Source organism: Ursus americanus, chromosome 5, assembly GCF_024610735.1.
Source record: "Ursus americanus isolate L20-20 chromosome 5, mUrsAme1.1.p, whole genome shotgun sequence".
NCBI classification, from domain to species: Eukaryota; Metazoa; Chordata; class Mammalia; order Carnivora; family Ursidae; genus Ursus; species Ursus americanus.
The window spans coordinates 58707053-58722465 of NC_142131.1; the positions used below are offsets into that span (position 1 = coordinate 58707053).

The window sequence follows — 15413 nt, forward strand, 5'->3', positions numbered from 1 at the left end:
AACTACGGGGCCTTGAACAAGTTATTTACCTCTCCAGGCCTCGGTTTTCTTATCTGTGAAGTGGGAACGGTGATAGTCCCTACCTCACGAATGAGGAATAAATGAGATAATGCCCATCAAGTGCTAGCACAGTGCCTGGTGCTTAAAAGTCTCGACAGTGACGGCCTTTACTATGGTTTTTGCTTTTTTCGTTGCTGTTGTTACTGCCTCGAGGGGGCCACACAGGCACTCCATAGCAGCCCCCAGAAAGTTCTCTGCTCCCTCCATTCATGCCTCTCTTCCTCGAGGCTGGCCTCCCTGGGAGCCCGCCTGCCTTCTCCTGTTCCCTGAGTGTGTTTTCTGAGCGAAATGGTCAGGCCTCCATCCCTGCTGGAGACAGTCAGGCCTGCACGCAGTGCGGCGAAGCTTCTGCCCACGGATGCGGCTTGGCTAGCAAATCCTTTGGTAGACTTTATAATGAGACATAGATCATTACAGACGGGACTCAGGTTTTACAAAATATTTTAGGAGGTAGATAAATTAGATCATGAAAAGTGCATAAGGGACATCAATTATGCAGGAGCCAGAAGAAGGATTATAAAGTGATCTGGCCTCAGTTTTGGCCCATGAAACATTGAACTGCGGCTACGAGAGAAGAAAATATCCCTTGCATCCTGCTTCAGAAGAGTGGGCTGGTGGGGACGCAGCTTGGCCCAAGGGAGGGTGTAGACTGCGGGGAGACCTTCTTTGCCTGTGGGCGTCCAAGGAGTAGAAGGCCACCCGAGAGGCAGAGAAAACTGGCCCTGGGCCTGCTTAGGTGGAGGAGTCCTGGGGCTCTGGGAACATGGGTGGGGACGGGGGGGGGGGGCAGTGGAGGGCCCAGAGGAGAGGCTCTCCTGGCTTTCTTAATCCAGGAAGGAAAGTGCACGCCAGAATTTCATGGTGGAGTTGGTAGACACCTTGACTCCTGAGTCCTTAAAAATCCCCCAAAGGTGTCATATTTATCTTTCCTCTTGCTCAGTAGCAGTGCGGACCTGCCCCTCAGTGGGCTGCCATCTGCCGAATTCTCTGGGCCTGGATTATGCTGGTGCACATGGGCACCCAGGGGGAGGGGCAGATGAACGTGATCCTCTGAACAAACTGTCCACATTGTCTTCCTCCCCGAAGCTTCAGCGACCGTGGCTGGTCCCACACCTGGCTTCCATGAGCATCTCTCAGCCCTACCTGGAGGGCATGCTGTGCTTCTAGAAAGCAGGCACCTTCTGTCACCCTGTGGGCACTGGGCTGGGCCTGTGGTGGCCCAGCTGAGCCTGCTTTGAGGTGATGGTTTGTTACCAGCCGAAGATATCATGGCAAACATTTGCAGGGCTTCCTTTCCATAGTGGGTCACTCTTGGTCCATTGGTGTCTTTTGGAATCAGGATGTATTTCTACCTGGAGCTGGTCTCTTTGCTTTAGGCCCACCCTTCCCTCAAAGCATGGCTATTGACAGGCATCAGAAGGACAAGGGGGAATGGCAGTGGTTAGGGTATGTGCAGTCCCCAGGAGCATGCCCTCAGTGGGAGAGTGGAGCATGGTTCATTGAGCGAGTGTGCAGCAGAGTGGAGCGCGTTGTGAGGGGAGGCAGAGTGGGAGGTGGGCAAGCCCTGTGCTGCCCTCCTGTGCCACTCAGCGACTGTCTGTTCCTGCTGGAGGTCACAGGTGCAGGAATGTGTTCTCATTAGCCCCATGACCCTGTTCCCGGGGGCGTTGAGTCCTTCCTCCCTGAAGTCACCATTTCAGCGAGTCCTACTTATTTCTGCCTCGAGCCTGGGCTAGAACATAAACTTTTTCCTGGAGTGCAGGAAGCAGTGATAGACATTTGTCATTACTACCCCAGGCTTGGGAGGGAGCAGCCCTGAGCTGCCCCTTGCAAGATGGGTGGCCTTGGGTAAGTTGCTTGCACTGTCTTGGTCTCAGTATTCTCAACTGCAGAATGGAGATACGATGATGACCGTTGCATATAGTTCATACCAACTGAATTCTCAGTTGGGTGCTCTTTGAGGAATGGTGTGTTCTCTCCAGGTGGAAAGATGGGTGTGGGACCTTTGCTCCTGCTTGGCCTTCTGGAGGTTGGAGTTGGGTGGTGGCCACTTGGTCCTCCTGGCCTCAGTCTGTGCATCCTTTCAGGACACTTAGTATGTGATCAGATTTGCCATAAATATCGGCAAGTCACCTTTCCAGATGTAGAAGCCATTTCTCATCTGGGTATAGTTACACATCTACTTTAAACTTGTATCACTGGGTCATTAGCTACTATTGTTAAGTACAATAGCTAGCATTTGTCTAAAGCTTCTTTGCACCAAACTAAATGCCCTGTATGCATTCTTTTATTTGACCTCAGAACTCAGTAGATGAAGCAGCTGGTCTAGAGGTGTTACGTGATATGCCCAAGGTCACAGAACTAGTTCATGATGGAGGCGGGATTTGAACCAGGCAGTCCCACTCGAGGGCAGAGAAAGAAAAGGCAGGCCTGCTGGGGAGGAGATTTGCTAAGTCCTGCCTGTGAGCGCACCATTCTAGAAGGGGGCAGACTGTGGGGGTGGGGGTGGGAAGGAATTTCTCCTGTTTTCTCCAATCCTGGAAGAAGACATCCCATGGAAGTGAATTCATTTTCCCTTGGAGTTGAACGTTAGTCAAGCTCCCATAGCTTGCCTTGAACTAAAGGCTGGTCTGGAGAAAGAAGCGCTTCCCCAAACTACTGAAGGAGCTGCCGTACTGACCAGGACACCATAGCCCAGCATGCGCACGAGAGAAAGGGCACAGGGCTGGCCCAGCCATTCTGTGAGCTGCCGACTGAAAAAGAATTTTGTATTTTGCTCCTTAGGCATTTTGCAGAGTGAAAGGAAAATTTAGGAGAGATTGCATGGAGTCCTAACGAGGCGGGAGATGCCACCACGTTGAAGGAAGCAAGAAGATGATGAGGGTATGTGTCTGTGGGGCTGGGCAGGTTGTCTATAGATTTCTGTACAGAGGATGCTAACTTATTGCCTTCAAGGGGGAAAGGTGTTACTGATTGTTGTGCTGGGATAATAGGCATTAAAGTGGGACTGGCCTTGGGCTCAGTTGCAGATTATTGCTATTTATGAAAGCAGCCCTCTGGCCTCTGAGGAGCAGGACCCCTTTGGTCTGGTTTGAGTTGTGTGCACACTCAGAAGTTGTGTGGCAGTTTACTTTACTGTCCTGAGCTGGGCCGTTAGAAGACACAGAGAAGGTGTCTTGGCAGAGGGAAGCCAAGCTTCTCGAAAAGCTGGAGGGCCGTGGAGCGTGAGCCTTTAGGAGTTTCTGTCCTTAGTTTCTTCCATCCAATGGGAGTTGCTAGAGGTTTGGAGATCACTGCTCACTGTAGACTTCGTCCTCCTTTGTGTGTGTGTGTGTGTGTGTGTGTGTGTGTGTGTGTGTGTGTGTGTTGGCAGTGCCAAGTGCCAATGGTGCAAAGCAGTGATTGGAATTCTCACAGAGGGGAGTTGCCTTGTAGCTCTGAGATCTTCCCAGCTCCCCAGTGGGAGGGCTCCCCCAGGGCTCCTCCTGCTGCCCAGAGAGCAGAGCGAGGGGCTGGTTTCGAGCTCAATCTGGGCTTCTGGGGGGTCCTTCGGACTCTGTCTGAGCTGAGAAGTCAGGCAAATTGCCCTTGTTTCTGAGAGCAACAGGCAGAGCTGGGGGCTGGGGTTTGGGTGTCTTTTTGCTCTTGTGACAACAATCCTAAGCAGCTCTACCTCGAGCTAGGTCTTGGCTTGTGAGAACCCATGTGTAAGCTTCATGGCGAGTTTCACAGAATACGGTCACTGCTGGTATCCCTGGCTTACATCCTCCAGCTCTGGCTCCCCCAGAGAGGGACAGAAGTAGTCCTTTCTGTCCTGGACGGAAATCCCAGAGGGAAATGTCTTCCTGGCCCATCCCTGATCAAGCCCTGGGGATAGCACGGGGAGCTCCGAGGGGCCCAGCTCAGGTCAGAGCTCTGATTATGACCACTTGCAACAGCTGGAAGTGACAGACAGAACAGGGTAGGTCCACTTCCTGTCATGACTGCGGAGGGGAGCAGTGGCTCCTTGCAGGAGGGTGCGTTTTCCGGAAGAGGGAAGAAGGTGGCAGAAGAGGCTGTTGTGGGCCAGGACATGCTTTGACCAGCAGCAGTAGAGTTAGAGTTGAAAGCTTCGCTGATTTCATTGACGAGATGGTGTTTCAGTGTGTATTTCTTGATTACTAGTGAGGCTAAATATTTTCCCACAGATTTTTTTTGTGTGTGTGGCTATTTGCATTTCTTTTGTGCATCGCCCATCTGTGGCCTTTGCCCATTTTTTTTTGCAGCTGAGTATTTCAGAGGAGTGGGGGCGGGTGGATCTGAGTTTGCTATTTCCCACCGCCTTTGGAGGGTAATTGTGCCAGCTGTATTTACTCCTGCTTAGAAGAAACCCAGCTAAGCCTTCAGGAGACCCATGTGGAAATGCAAGAAAAATACTCTCTTCTTAATCAAATTTCTTGTATTATGAATGCTTATTAAATATTTTATGTGAGACTTGTAATTACTGATTAAGGCCAATATCAATAGCCTTGGATAATCAGTGTTTAACACTAATTAGGAGGTAGTGAGCAACCCCCCAATGAGTCGTCTCGAACAATTTGGGGATTGCCGTAATTGTTGGCAAGCTGAGCTGGGAGGTGGGCATGCTGGCTGGGGCTGCTGCCTGTGTGTCCGTGTCAAAGCTGGGTTGATGAGCTGGGTAAATGCAGTGTGGCGGGAATCACTGCTGAGTTGGGGCGCCCCCGTCAGGTGTGCTGTCTTGCCGGGGGGCATGCATGGCGGTCTGCACGGTACCTTCCTGTCTCCAGTCATGTGGTATTTGGGTTAATGAGGTTTCACTCTGAGTGGCGGGAGTTTCCAGCCTGCAAAGTGGGACATAGATCACTGCCTCATCTATCTGTCTATGTGCGTGTGCCTCCCTTCCCTCTTACACACACACACACACGCACACGCACATGCACGTGTGCGCTCTATGGCTTAACCATTACTGGCTTTGTTTGGAATGTTTCTTTTGAGAGTTTTGTTCTGCCTCTAGTGAGGGCACTTGAACTTGCTGCGGGGAGGGACTCGGGCTGCAAAATGTCTGAGTCACATTCACATCCCAGCTCTGGCCACCTGATGGCTTGTATAGTTTGTGGGAGGAGGGAAGAGGCTTTGGCCCTGGGGCCCAATGTCTCAGTGGGAGTCCCTCTTGAGAGACTTCCTGAGCCAGGGGACAGCAGTTCCCTCCTTCCCCAGGGACTGGGCTAGAAACAATCACCAGGGACCCATGGTGAAGAGTGAGAAAATGCAGGGCGGGGCTACAGGAGGAGGAACCACTCATCCCCCCCCCCCCCGCAGGTGGCCGCTTATGGTGATGCCTCAGTGGGGAACGGGCTTGGGGGTCAGAATCCCAGCCCCACTTCCCTCCAGGTCTGGGGCTTTGGAAAAGCCACAGTGGCTCTCTGGTAGGTGCTGCAAGGTGGATAATGATGCTTACGTCGCAGCAGGTCAGCACGGCCTCTGACGCCACTCAGCCAGCCCAACTCCCTGTCCACACCTCTGTCCTGCTGCGTGGCTGGGACCAAGTTACTTAACCTCTGAGCCTCAGCTTCCTAACATGTAAAATGAGGGTACCAACAGTATGTACTGCATTGGGTCATTTGGAAGATTAGAGCTGTAGGGAATTTAGAGTTGTATACCTCACCCAAGTGCTCATTAAATATAAATGCAGTAATCCGCCCTAATCTACCACTTCGATGATCCAGGGCCAACTGTGGGTTGAAAACCAGATGACCCTCCTTCTGAGAAATGATCAGAAGGTCAGCAGTAGCCTGACACTACATCACGACACCTACATCATTCCCCTCACTTCCCGTCATCACGCAGGTATCTTGCTCCCTCCCATCATCTTGAGAAGAAGAGTGAGTACAGGACAATAAGATATGTTGAGAGAGAAAGAGAGAGACCACACTCACATAACTTTCATTATACTGTGTTGTTGTAATTATCCTATTTTATTATGTTACTGTTGTTAATCTCTTACTGTGCCTAATTTATAAATCGAACCTTATCAGCGGCATGCGTGTGTAGGAAAAACCAGTATACATGGGATTCGGTACTATTGACAGCATCAGGCATCCCCTGGGGGGTCTTGGAACATATCCCCTGTGGCTAAGTGGGGGGGGACTCCTGTTGGTAAAAAGTCACGTAAGTTGCCTGAGATGTGCCAAGCAGCACTCACCAAGTGCTCATAAGACCCACCGTACTGTTGCTGGAGACACAAGGTGGGAATGAGCCAGACCAGGTGCCTTCCCTTCCCGTCTAGTGGGAGACACAAGGAGACCAGCAAATGTATGAGAGAGTCACAGATGGTGGTTTGTCACTAGATCAGGGGAAGGTGGCGTCAGGGAAGGGTATATTAGGTAGGTGGAGCCAGTGACGTCTGAGTAGACACTTGCTGAAAGGAAGGAGTGAGTCCTGGCAGGAGGCAGAGGAAAAAGCAGGGACAGGGACCCTCTGCTGATGCTGTGGCTTCTCCGCCCACGGCCCTGTGCATCCCTTCCCACGCTGTGCACACTTCTCCTGGGTGTTCCCTCCCGATTGCCTGTGCTTATGCCTCTTTGTTGGCAAAGTGACCTCAGGCTACCGGAACTGCTTTCCCTCCACACGGAGAGCATGAGGTACCTGGGGACTTGTATCCCCCCTTGGGAGCAGCCCTTCCCTATGGCTGACGGGCACAGAAGCGTGCTCACCAGCTCCTTTGTCCCTGGTGGGGTGTGGCCCACTTTCCCACTGGCTTTTTGTGGGAATGCTTCCCTAGTAAATCACTTTCACATGAGCCTCCTCTCGGCTTCTGCTTCTGGGGAGCCTAAGACAGACCCTGGGTCAGGAGTGAGTGTGACATGTTGAAGGACAACGGAAAGAAGGGCTGAAGGCGGGTCGAGGTTGAATGCAGGGGAGGCTGGAGAGGTGGGCAGGGCTGGGTCACAGGGGCCTTGTTGGCTGTGATAGATTTGAGTCTTTCCGAGAGCGACGAAAGGTTATTGAAAGTTTCTAGGCGGGGGATTATGTTACGTGTAATTTGTTCTATGAGAGAAGACCCTTGGCCACTGTATAGAGTAGACTATTAGGGGGCAAGAGCAGAAGTGGGGAGACCTGCTCACAGGCTGTGGTGGTCACCCCAGAGAGAGACAGTGGGACCGAACTAGGAGGGTGGCCAAAGGGACAGATCTGGGATTTATTCTGAGGATTGGTAGGTGATTGATGAATATAATGTTTAGACACATGCATTTTCCCAAAGTCATAGTAAGTCTAAGAGTTCAAAATGAGGACTGTGGGCCTGTGCTGGTCCTGCTCTATTGGTCCTTCCCCCAGCCTCACCACAGACACAAGCAGAGGCTCTCCTTCCTCTGAGCCCCGGAGGCTCTGTTGGAGCCTTTCTATGGCGTCCCTCTGTACCTTGTCCCAGCTGCTGGACTGTAGCTGCCGGGCCTTGAGGAGGGGTCGTGTGGGAGAGTCGTGGGCCAGATGTGAGCACTTGGAGGTCCTGCCTCTCCCTGGGCCTGTCTCCTTCCCTTGGGCAGAAGGGAGTCAGAGGTGGGAGTGCTGAGGCCCCTCTGAGGCCAATTCAGGGGCTTTGCAAAGGGATGGTTTAGAGACAGCATTGCCTGGGTTGTGAAAGGCCAAGGGCTTCCTCTCCCACAGCAGCACCCGGGCGACGCAGCCTCTGTGAGATGGATGGGGTGGATCCAATGCGCGCCAGCCTCCCACAGGCTTGCCGTTCCCGTGGCCTTCCTGTGGACACTCCCCTGAGCGCAAGGGCCAGACCGAGCCCACTTGAGCTGAGACTGGGTTGAGTTGGATTCAGTTCACTTCTTCAAGACACCATTTCCACAGAAAGCAAGACAGATATCCTAAGTTTTGTTTCTTCCAGAAATTAAGTATCTGAAATGTTAAAATACTTGGCTCCGACTTTGAGGCCCCAGGGGACAGTTCTTTAGAAAAACATAAACTCCTTTCCGCATGAGACATAGAGGTCTGCGGTGAGCTTCCATGGGAGGTGGGCTGTTTTTGAGAAACGTTTTCCCCCAGGCTATACATCTTTTCATGATCTGAATGTAAATGGTTTGGTCCTCGGGGTGCATCGGATGGGCAGACATGGAAAGTCTGTGTTCCCGGGTGTTAGGCAACCCCATCTCAGAGACCGAAGACCCCAGGGAGGCTAGGAAACGTCACCCCCAGAGCCTCTAGGGTGCAATGACCAGCCGAGACCCCCAGTTTCCCGAGAAGTAAACAGTGGTATCTATCTATGGGAACTTTTAAAATGAAAATATCAAAATCTCCAACCAGAAATTCCAGTGCTTTGTGTCTAGTCTAGAAACGTAGTCCTAATGTCTCCAAGAGTCATTTATGCAACTGTTCAGTGCAATTTCTTTTTTTTTTTTTTTTAATGATTTTTTATTATATTATGTTAGTCACCATACAGTACATCCCCGGTTTCCGATGCAAGGCTCGATGATTCATTAGTTGTGTATAACACCCAGTCAGTGCAATTTCTTTTAACAGGGACAAACTGGAAACAATTTTAAATGTTCTGAATATTAAATAAACTGTGGCATAACCACGTGAGGACTTACTATTTAAGGTTAAAAATCCTTAAGCTAGATGTGCTGTGTTGTGGAAAGACCCCCAAGCTTTATTGTGAAGTGGAGAGAGTAATTCACAGAATAAATTTATGTAACATGCCATTTAGGTTAAAAACCTCCCCTCTACACTAACTTTATTTCTCTGCAGACATAAGAAGCCAGCCGAAGAGAGTGATTGTTTTGGGAGGGGACTGGGATTAAAGGTGTCATCCTCACGGGGGACTTTTGTTTCATACTTCCAGTTTGAGTATTTTTAAAATGAGAATATTTTTCAAAACTGCATATATAATTAAGAGGTTATAATAGGATGTAAAGTAATTGATGTCTATTATAAGAAAATGTTAAATACAGAGAAATGTCCTCCCGTGCCCCACTGTTAGCATCTTGGTGCATTTCTGTCCAGTCCATTTTTCCCTTATGCATTTTTACACAGCGTTAAGCATTTGTATAAACATATATAGTTTTGTAGCCTGCTTTTTCCTCGTAATATTTTGTTGTAAACACCTTCCGTGCTGTTTCATACTGTCTAAAAATACCTTTAATAGCTGTGTAATTTTCCATTGTGCGTATTTAGCCATTTCCCATTTTTCCTTCCCATTTTAAAAGTGATCCCCATTTGCCTAGGAAATCTTCCACCAGTCCAGGGAGACAACTTAAACTGCTTCTCTTCCCATGCCTGGTCCAGAGCTGGTACATGAAATGCAATCCGTGCATGTGGGCATGCGTGTGGATGTGTTTGCATGTGCGTGCACGTGTGTGTGTGTGTGTGCGTGTGCGTGTGTGATGGGAGGCTGAGACACAGTCCAAGAGATGGACTAGTGGCTCTCCTGGGGTAATTGAGGCAGGAGAGGCTGGGCCACACATTCAGGTCAGTGGTACCTTTTGGCTACACAAGTGCCTTCTCTGAGATGATTGACAGTAGATGGCATAGCATATCCCGCAGTGGGGCCCTAGAGTGGGAGACCTACCTCTGCACCACCTCCTCCCCCCTCTCTGCAAAACCTTTTCACCAGCCTGTAAACCATTTTATAATCTGAATACAGAAAAGAAGTTTCTGGAGGTGTGTTCTCTGGATGATTGGCTCCAGGCAGAGCCTTGTCGTTTGCTCCCTGGGGGGGGGGGGGGCTGTGGGCAGGCAAGGAGCAGCTTTGCCCTTCCCGCCTCTAGACCTCTGTTTTCTGCTCTGAGAAGTGAAGTTGCCCATGTCAATTAGGATCTCCGCAGGAAAGTGACAGAAAACTCAGAAGGGCAATATCAGAGAGGATAAAGAAATGACTGTTTACAATGACGTGGGCAGCAAGGTAGGCTGATGCACCCAGGGCTCAGAGACCATTAGTACTGGGCTTGAAGGGGTGGGGGGCTATTAGGGATCCAGGGAGAGCCGCAGTCTTAGTAGAGAAGGTGCTGGGTAGAATCTGGCTGTAAGCTGTGACTGTAAACTGAGATTTGGCTAGAGGGAGCTGGTGGGAATAAACCCTACGGCCTCTATTTCCTCCCATTTCCCAGTCTCCTGCTGGTATGCCCATTGGCAAACGCAACCGAGAGCCAGAGGCGACAAGGGAGCTGGCTGATGTAGTCTGCCTAGGCCAGCGACCCAGGGCCCAGAGCAAGGCGGAGAAGGGTGGAGAGCAGATCGGGAGGGCACATGGAGACTATCTGGCACATTCAGCCCCTGTTCTACTCCTTTGTCAGGGCAAACACTATGGGCCCCACACAGCGGACACACAAAGTCGCACTGGCTCTTGGATCTAGTGTGAGGAGTTCAATTCTGTTATACTCCCGCCAGGAATCTAATGAAAATGTCACTGTCTACCGGTGCCCTTTCTATAAGGTGGTGGGGAAAAATAAACCATTAACAGAAGACCTCGGTGCTGCGGTCTGCTCCGCAGCTGATTATAAGGCACGAGATGTTAATCATAGCTTTGCTTGTTCACCAGCCGTTGCATGTGTCACTGATCCTTTGCCAACACCTGCGCTGGTCGGCTTCTATTTTTTAACCTGGTCCTGTGACCTAAAACATTTGCTCATACAGGATCAGGGTATTGTTGAGTACATGAATAAAAGCCTTTGTTCCTGTCTCCATGGCTACTTTTGACATGGGCCTGTTGATCGAGTGTAGGGTGTTTGGGGACATCAGTGACTGGCATACACAAAGAAAGGTCATTTTATCCATCTGATGATTGAGAGCCTTTTGTGCCATGAATGCCCTTTGGTGAGCATACCTGTGGGACATGGATGTCTGCACACATTCCCTGAACTCACTCTGAGGGGCTTGCTCTTTGTCACCAATATGTCAATCTTATTCATTCGTTGTTTCTGACTAGCTGTCTACCTGTTAGTGACTGACTAATCAGCACAGATGTGTCGGGCTCTCTCTCCTTCCATGTGATGGGGACCACTGCACTGTATTTCCTGAGTTTCTGTCCCCAGGGAGGACTTCCCCTCACCATTGTCTTCCAGGGTCGCCCTTGAGTGGGATTGCTGTATATTCTCCATTCACTTCCGACTTGTTTCAGCATACTGAGCAAGCCATCAATAAGCCAGGCCATACTCACCCTGCCCCACTCTTCATTGATTATAGAGAGCTCCCTCTGAGCATAGGTGTGGCTTGAGGCAGGCATAGTGAAGCAGTAGGAGTAAGTACCATGGGAGTCTGAGCTATCTGCTATACAATCTACTCTTACTTCTGCACCTGTTCAGCTTGATCTTACAGACTCCATTTCCGTTTGACAATGGAATTCTGCGTGTATTTCTAATGTTATGATTCAGCAGATCATATAGCACTCAGTGCATGAAGGCTGGTTTGTGACACATAGTCACTTGGTGTCCCATGGTCTGGTGTTGAGTTTTTTCCATGGCTTCCTTAGGAAGCCAGAAGCTGCTTTACACATGGAGTACTATTATTAGCAAAATTCTTATTCTAAAACCTTGGGACCTGTACTGTAATTTTCCTTTTAGGGCTTGCTAGAGGCTCTGTACTCTATGTGACATCTCTATGTACCACAGATATTTCTGGTACAATTGAATGTGCTGGGTCACCAAGTAACAGTTATCAGGCAAGAAGTCAGAGCAAGATGTCCAAATGTGTTCTCTGTTTCCTCCACAAACCAGAGTGACCCACTCAAGTGGTATGCTCTTCTTCGTGGCAAATGACAGAAAGAAAAGCAGCATTTGGTCAATTTAGAGGGGATATACCTAGATGTTCTAGACTGCTTCACCCTTAGAAACTTCATTTATGTGTCAGCTCCTTAAATTTTTGTAGAGTTTATCACTTATTTTCTGGCATGCATATATCTTGCTAAAATATGCATGGTGCTCACTCATTTCTTCTCAACAGGTCCAATTAGCATAATTATATTAACATAATAGACTACTGTGACTTTCTGTTGTATATAAATTAAGACTAAATTGTGACAGAGAATGGACCCTTGTAACAGAACGGGAGAACTGGCAGAACTTTGGGATGAGATCATGAAGGCATACTGCTATCCCTGCCATGTAAAAGCAGAGGGCTTCTGAGTTTTTGTGTGGACTAAGGTTTGCTACATCCGTAACTGCACATCAGACCTCTATGCAAGGGAAATCTGGTTCCCTTTTATGAAGATGAAGATCTGCTTCAACCAGTGAGGAAATTTCAAGAGGATCTAAGGGTTCAAAGTTCTCAGCCCCCTAAATGTCTCCATTCCACATACCAGGATCTCATATCTTTTCCAAAATCTGAGATTTTGGGCTAAAGACTTGTTGTGTGCGTGTGCGTGTGTGTGTGCACGTACATGCACGTGCGTATGTGTCTTCTATGCACTGTGGGATATTTACAGCTTCTGTGGTCTCTTTCCACTGGATACCACTGTGGCAATGCAAAATGTCTCCAGATACTACCAACTGTTTCCTGGGAGGCAGATTGCTTCCAGGTGAGAACCACTGCCTTAGCATAAGTGATCTGGAAAAGATTCCTATTAATTGGTCCCAAACTCTGAAATGCTTAGGCTTAGGCTTTATGCCTGATCCTCAGCCCTAATCTGTCCTGCAGCGTAGATGGTGAGACACTCCTAAACCTGCTGGGAAGTCTTCCTGAATGTCTACCTGTTCTTGTATTCGGGGATTCAAGGTTTTCATTGTGCCCGTCTGTGGGTGTATTCTCCCTAAGTGGCCGGAAGCAGTTGGCTCCTCCCAGGGTCTTTGCAATCACCATTGTCACTTAGTGACAGAGGACCAGAGCCGCCTCAGTTCCCAGGGAACTGAGTGAGTCACTCAGAGTGAGTTCAGGGAATGTGTGCAGACATCCATGTCCCACATGCCTGTCTTCTACCTGCACTCCATCCTGTGTCATCATGGCGATTTGAATCATTGTAATGGCATTGCTCAGCACAGATTATCTCTATCCCATCTACCCTTAGAAAGAAGCTTATACATGCTCTCATCAAATAGGTGAGTAATGCAATCTCCATATCCCATTTTTCGGACCTATTTCCTGGGGTCACTTCCAGAACCAAGTAAGAGAAAAATGGCACGCTCAGAAAAGCAACTAAAGAACTGTTAACAAAAGGTCTGTTTGTACGGGTGGGGAGCAGGATGCAGGGAATCAACAAAAGTTTGGTGAAGCAGGGGCCAATAAGATCTTGACCTCCCCTGGAATGGAAAGCAGAGGGAGGAGCTGTCCTTGACCCGGTGAAAGCTGTAGGCAAGGGGGAGGGTCCCTGCTTGCAGCTTTAGGTGGAAATGTGGCTGCTATAAGGTCATCGCCTGGAAGGAGAGGCTATGGGGGAATAATGCTGTAATGTCTTTCCTTTCCTCTTCTTTCATCTCCTGGTGTCTCCTACTGGACTGGACTGGACTGGAAGCCAGTGGGGAATGAAACCCTTTTATGCAATTTTGGCAAGTCAGTCTCCTAGGGCACAGAGCAAGGGTCGAGAAGCCTGGAAAAGAATATGGCGGACAAACTAGAAATGTGGCTCAGCAGGGTGTTTTGTGTTTTTTTCATATGAACGCTAAAACTTTAAATTTGAGCATAGTTGACACACAATGTTACGTTAGTTTCAGGTATACAGCATAGTTATTTGACAAGTTTATATGTTATACTGTGCTCACCCCAAGTGTAGCCACCATCTGCCACCATACAACACTATGCAATATCATTGACTATATTCCCTATGCTGTAACTTTTATTCCCATAACCTATTCATTCCATAACCAGAAGACTGTATCTCCCTCTTCTCTTCAGGCATTTTGCCCATTCATCAATCTGTTCTATCATATGAACATTTTTTTGAAGTAATTTAATCTCTCAGCCCCCCAAAAATAAAAAAAAAGTTACTTAATCATTTTTGAGTGGTACGTAATAAAGACATAATTTTAACTTAAAAACTGGGACCAGTATTATTAAAGTTTATATCAAGTTTATTTCACAAATACCATTTAATACTATTAACAGCATATTAGAAATTTAAACTTTTTACCCATTTAACAACTGATAATAATTTAATAATGATAACAATAATGGCTAACATTTATTTTCTGCTTTCTATATATTAGGTGCCATCGTAAGTACTTTGCAGGCTTTAATTGATTTATTTTTTTAAATTAGGTCAGAAAAAGTATGCTTTCCCAACAAATAAATTATGACATCTATCATGTTGGCGACTGAATATATATTGAAGTGCAGATTGAAATTAACCACGTGATTCAACATCCGAAAAACAAAAGCTGTTTTCTTGACCCGGAGTTTTGGATTCTCGTGTTTTGCCCTAAAGAAACAAAGAAGGTGGTGGTTTATTTTGACAGTGTTTGTGTTCTGTGTTAAATGACAAGAAAGGAGAGATGGCATCATGCTGTTACATGGAAGCACTTTGCCACTAATAACATATTATGGGTATGGGCAGTCTTTATTCTCAACACGTGAAAAGCCAGATTGGGTATAATTGTCAGTACATTTCCTTTTCAAACATCCCCATTTCGAAGTTCCAGAGATCGCTAGATGTACGAGATGTGATTTCTGATCAGATGGCTGCAACTTACTTACCTGGCAAAAACCATCCCACGGCGATTTTGTAGAATTATTACCGTTTTTTACAGTCCTCATTAATTTGTTGTATTTTAACATCAGTGTTTCCTATGCTTCCTGACTTGAACCAACGGCCCATTGTGAGTGTAATGAAATAATGTATGGCTGAGAACAGGATACTTAAGAAGAGTGTAACGATCAAACCCTCTGTGGCAGTCAGCACTTTTTCAGCGAAGTTACAAATCGATGGAGAAACTGACAGTTAGCGCGTTCATCTGACCTGCGTGATGGGCCATTCTTGCTCCTTAGGGCGCATTAAGGAGTTCTTGAAGTTTTGAAGAATTATTTTATGTAATTATTTTTTTTAAATGGAAGTGGAAATCCTGGTTTATGAACGTGAACCCTTGCTACCGTCTGTAACCCCCAAAAGGTTTATAGATGGCTCTCTGTGTCGGGTGGCGCAAGGGGCACCTCTGGCCTGCTCTGGTTTTGCCCCAGAAGATGCTGTGGGCCGCAGGAGCTATGCAGGAGCCAGGGCAGGGATGACGAGGCTCCAGGGAGCAGGGAAGCCAGTTCCCTGGAGGCCAGGTGCCCAGCATGTCAGAGCCAGGAGAGACGTTGGGTCATAGGGTCCATGTTGCCTTGATACTCACTATTGAGGAGGAAGCAGCCCCAGGGATTTCAGTGTCAGAGCTGGGATGAGAACAAGCACTCTCTCTTCTCTCCTTATAAATGATTCCAGAAAA

General features: G+C 48.2%; 1 protein-coding gene across 1 annotated transcript in view; it reads left to right on the forward strand.

Moving 5' to 3' along the window:
- Positions 1–2891: 2891 nt before the first annotated feature.
- The window catches only part of FSTL4 (follistatin like 4), a 531228-nt gene continuing 518706 nt past the window's right edge, over positions 2892–15413 (forward strand). Inside the window, exon 1 of the mRNA XM_087862279.1 lies at positions 2892–2943. The gene's annotated coding sequence lies outside the window, so the exon portion shown is untranslated. The remainder of the gene's footprint in view (positions 2944–15413) is intronic.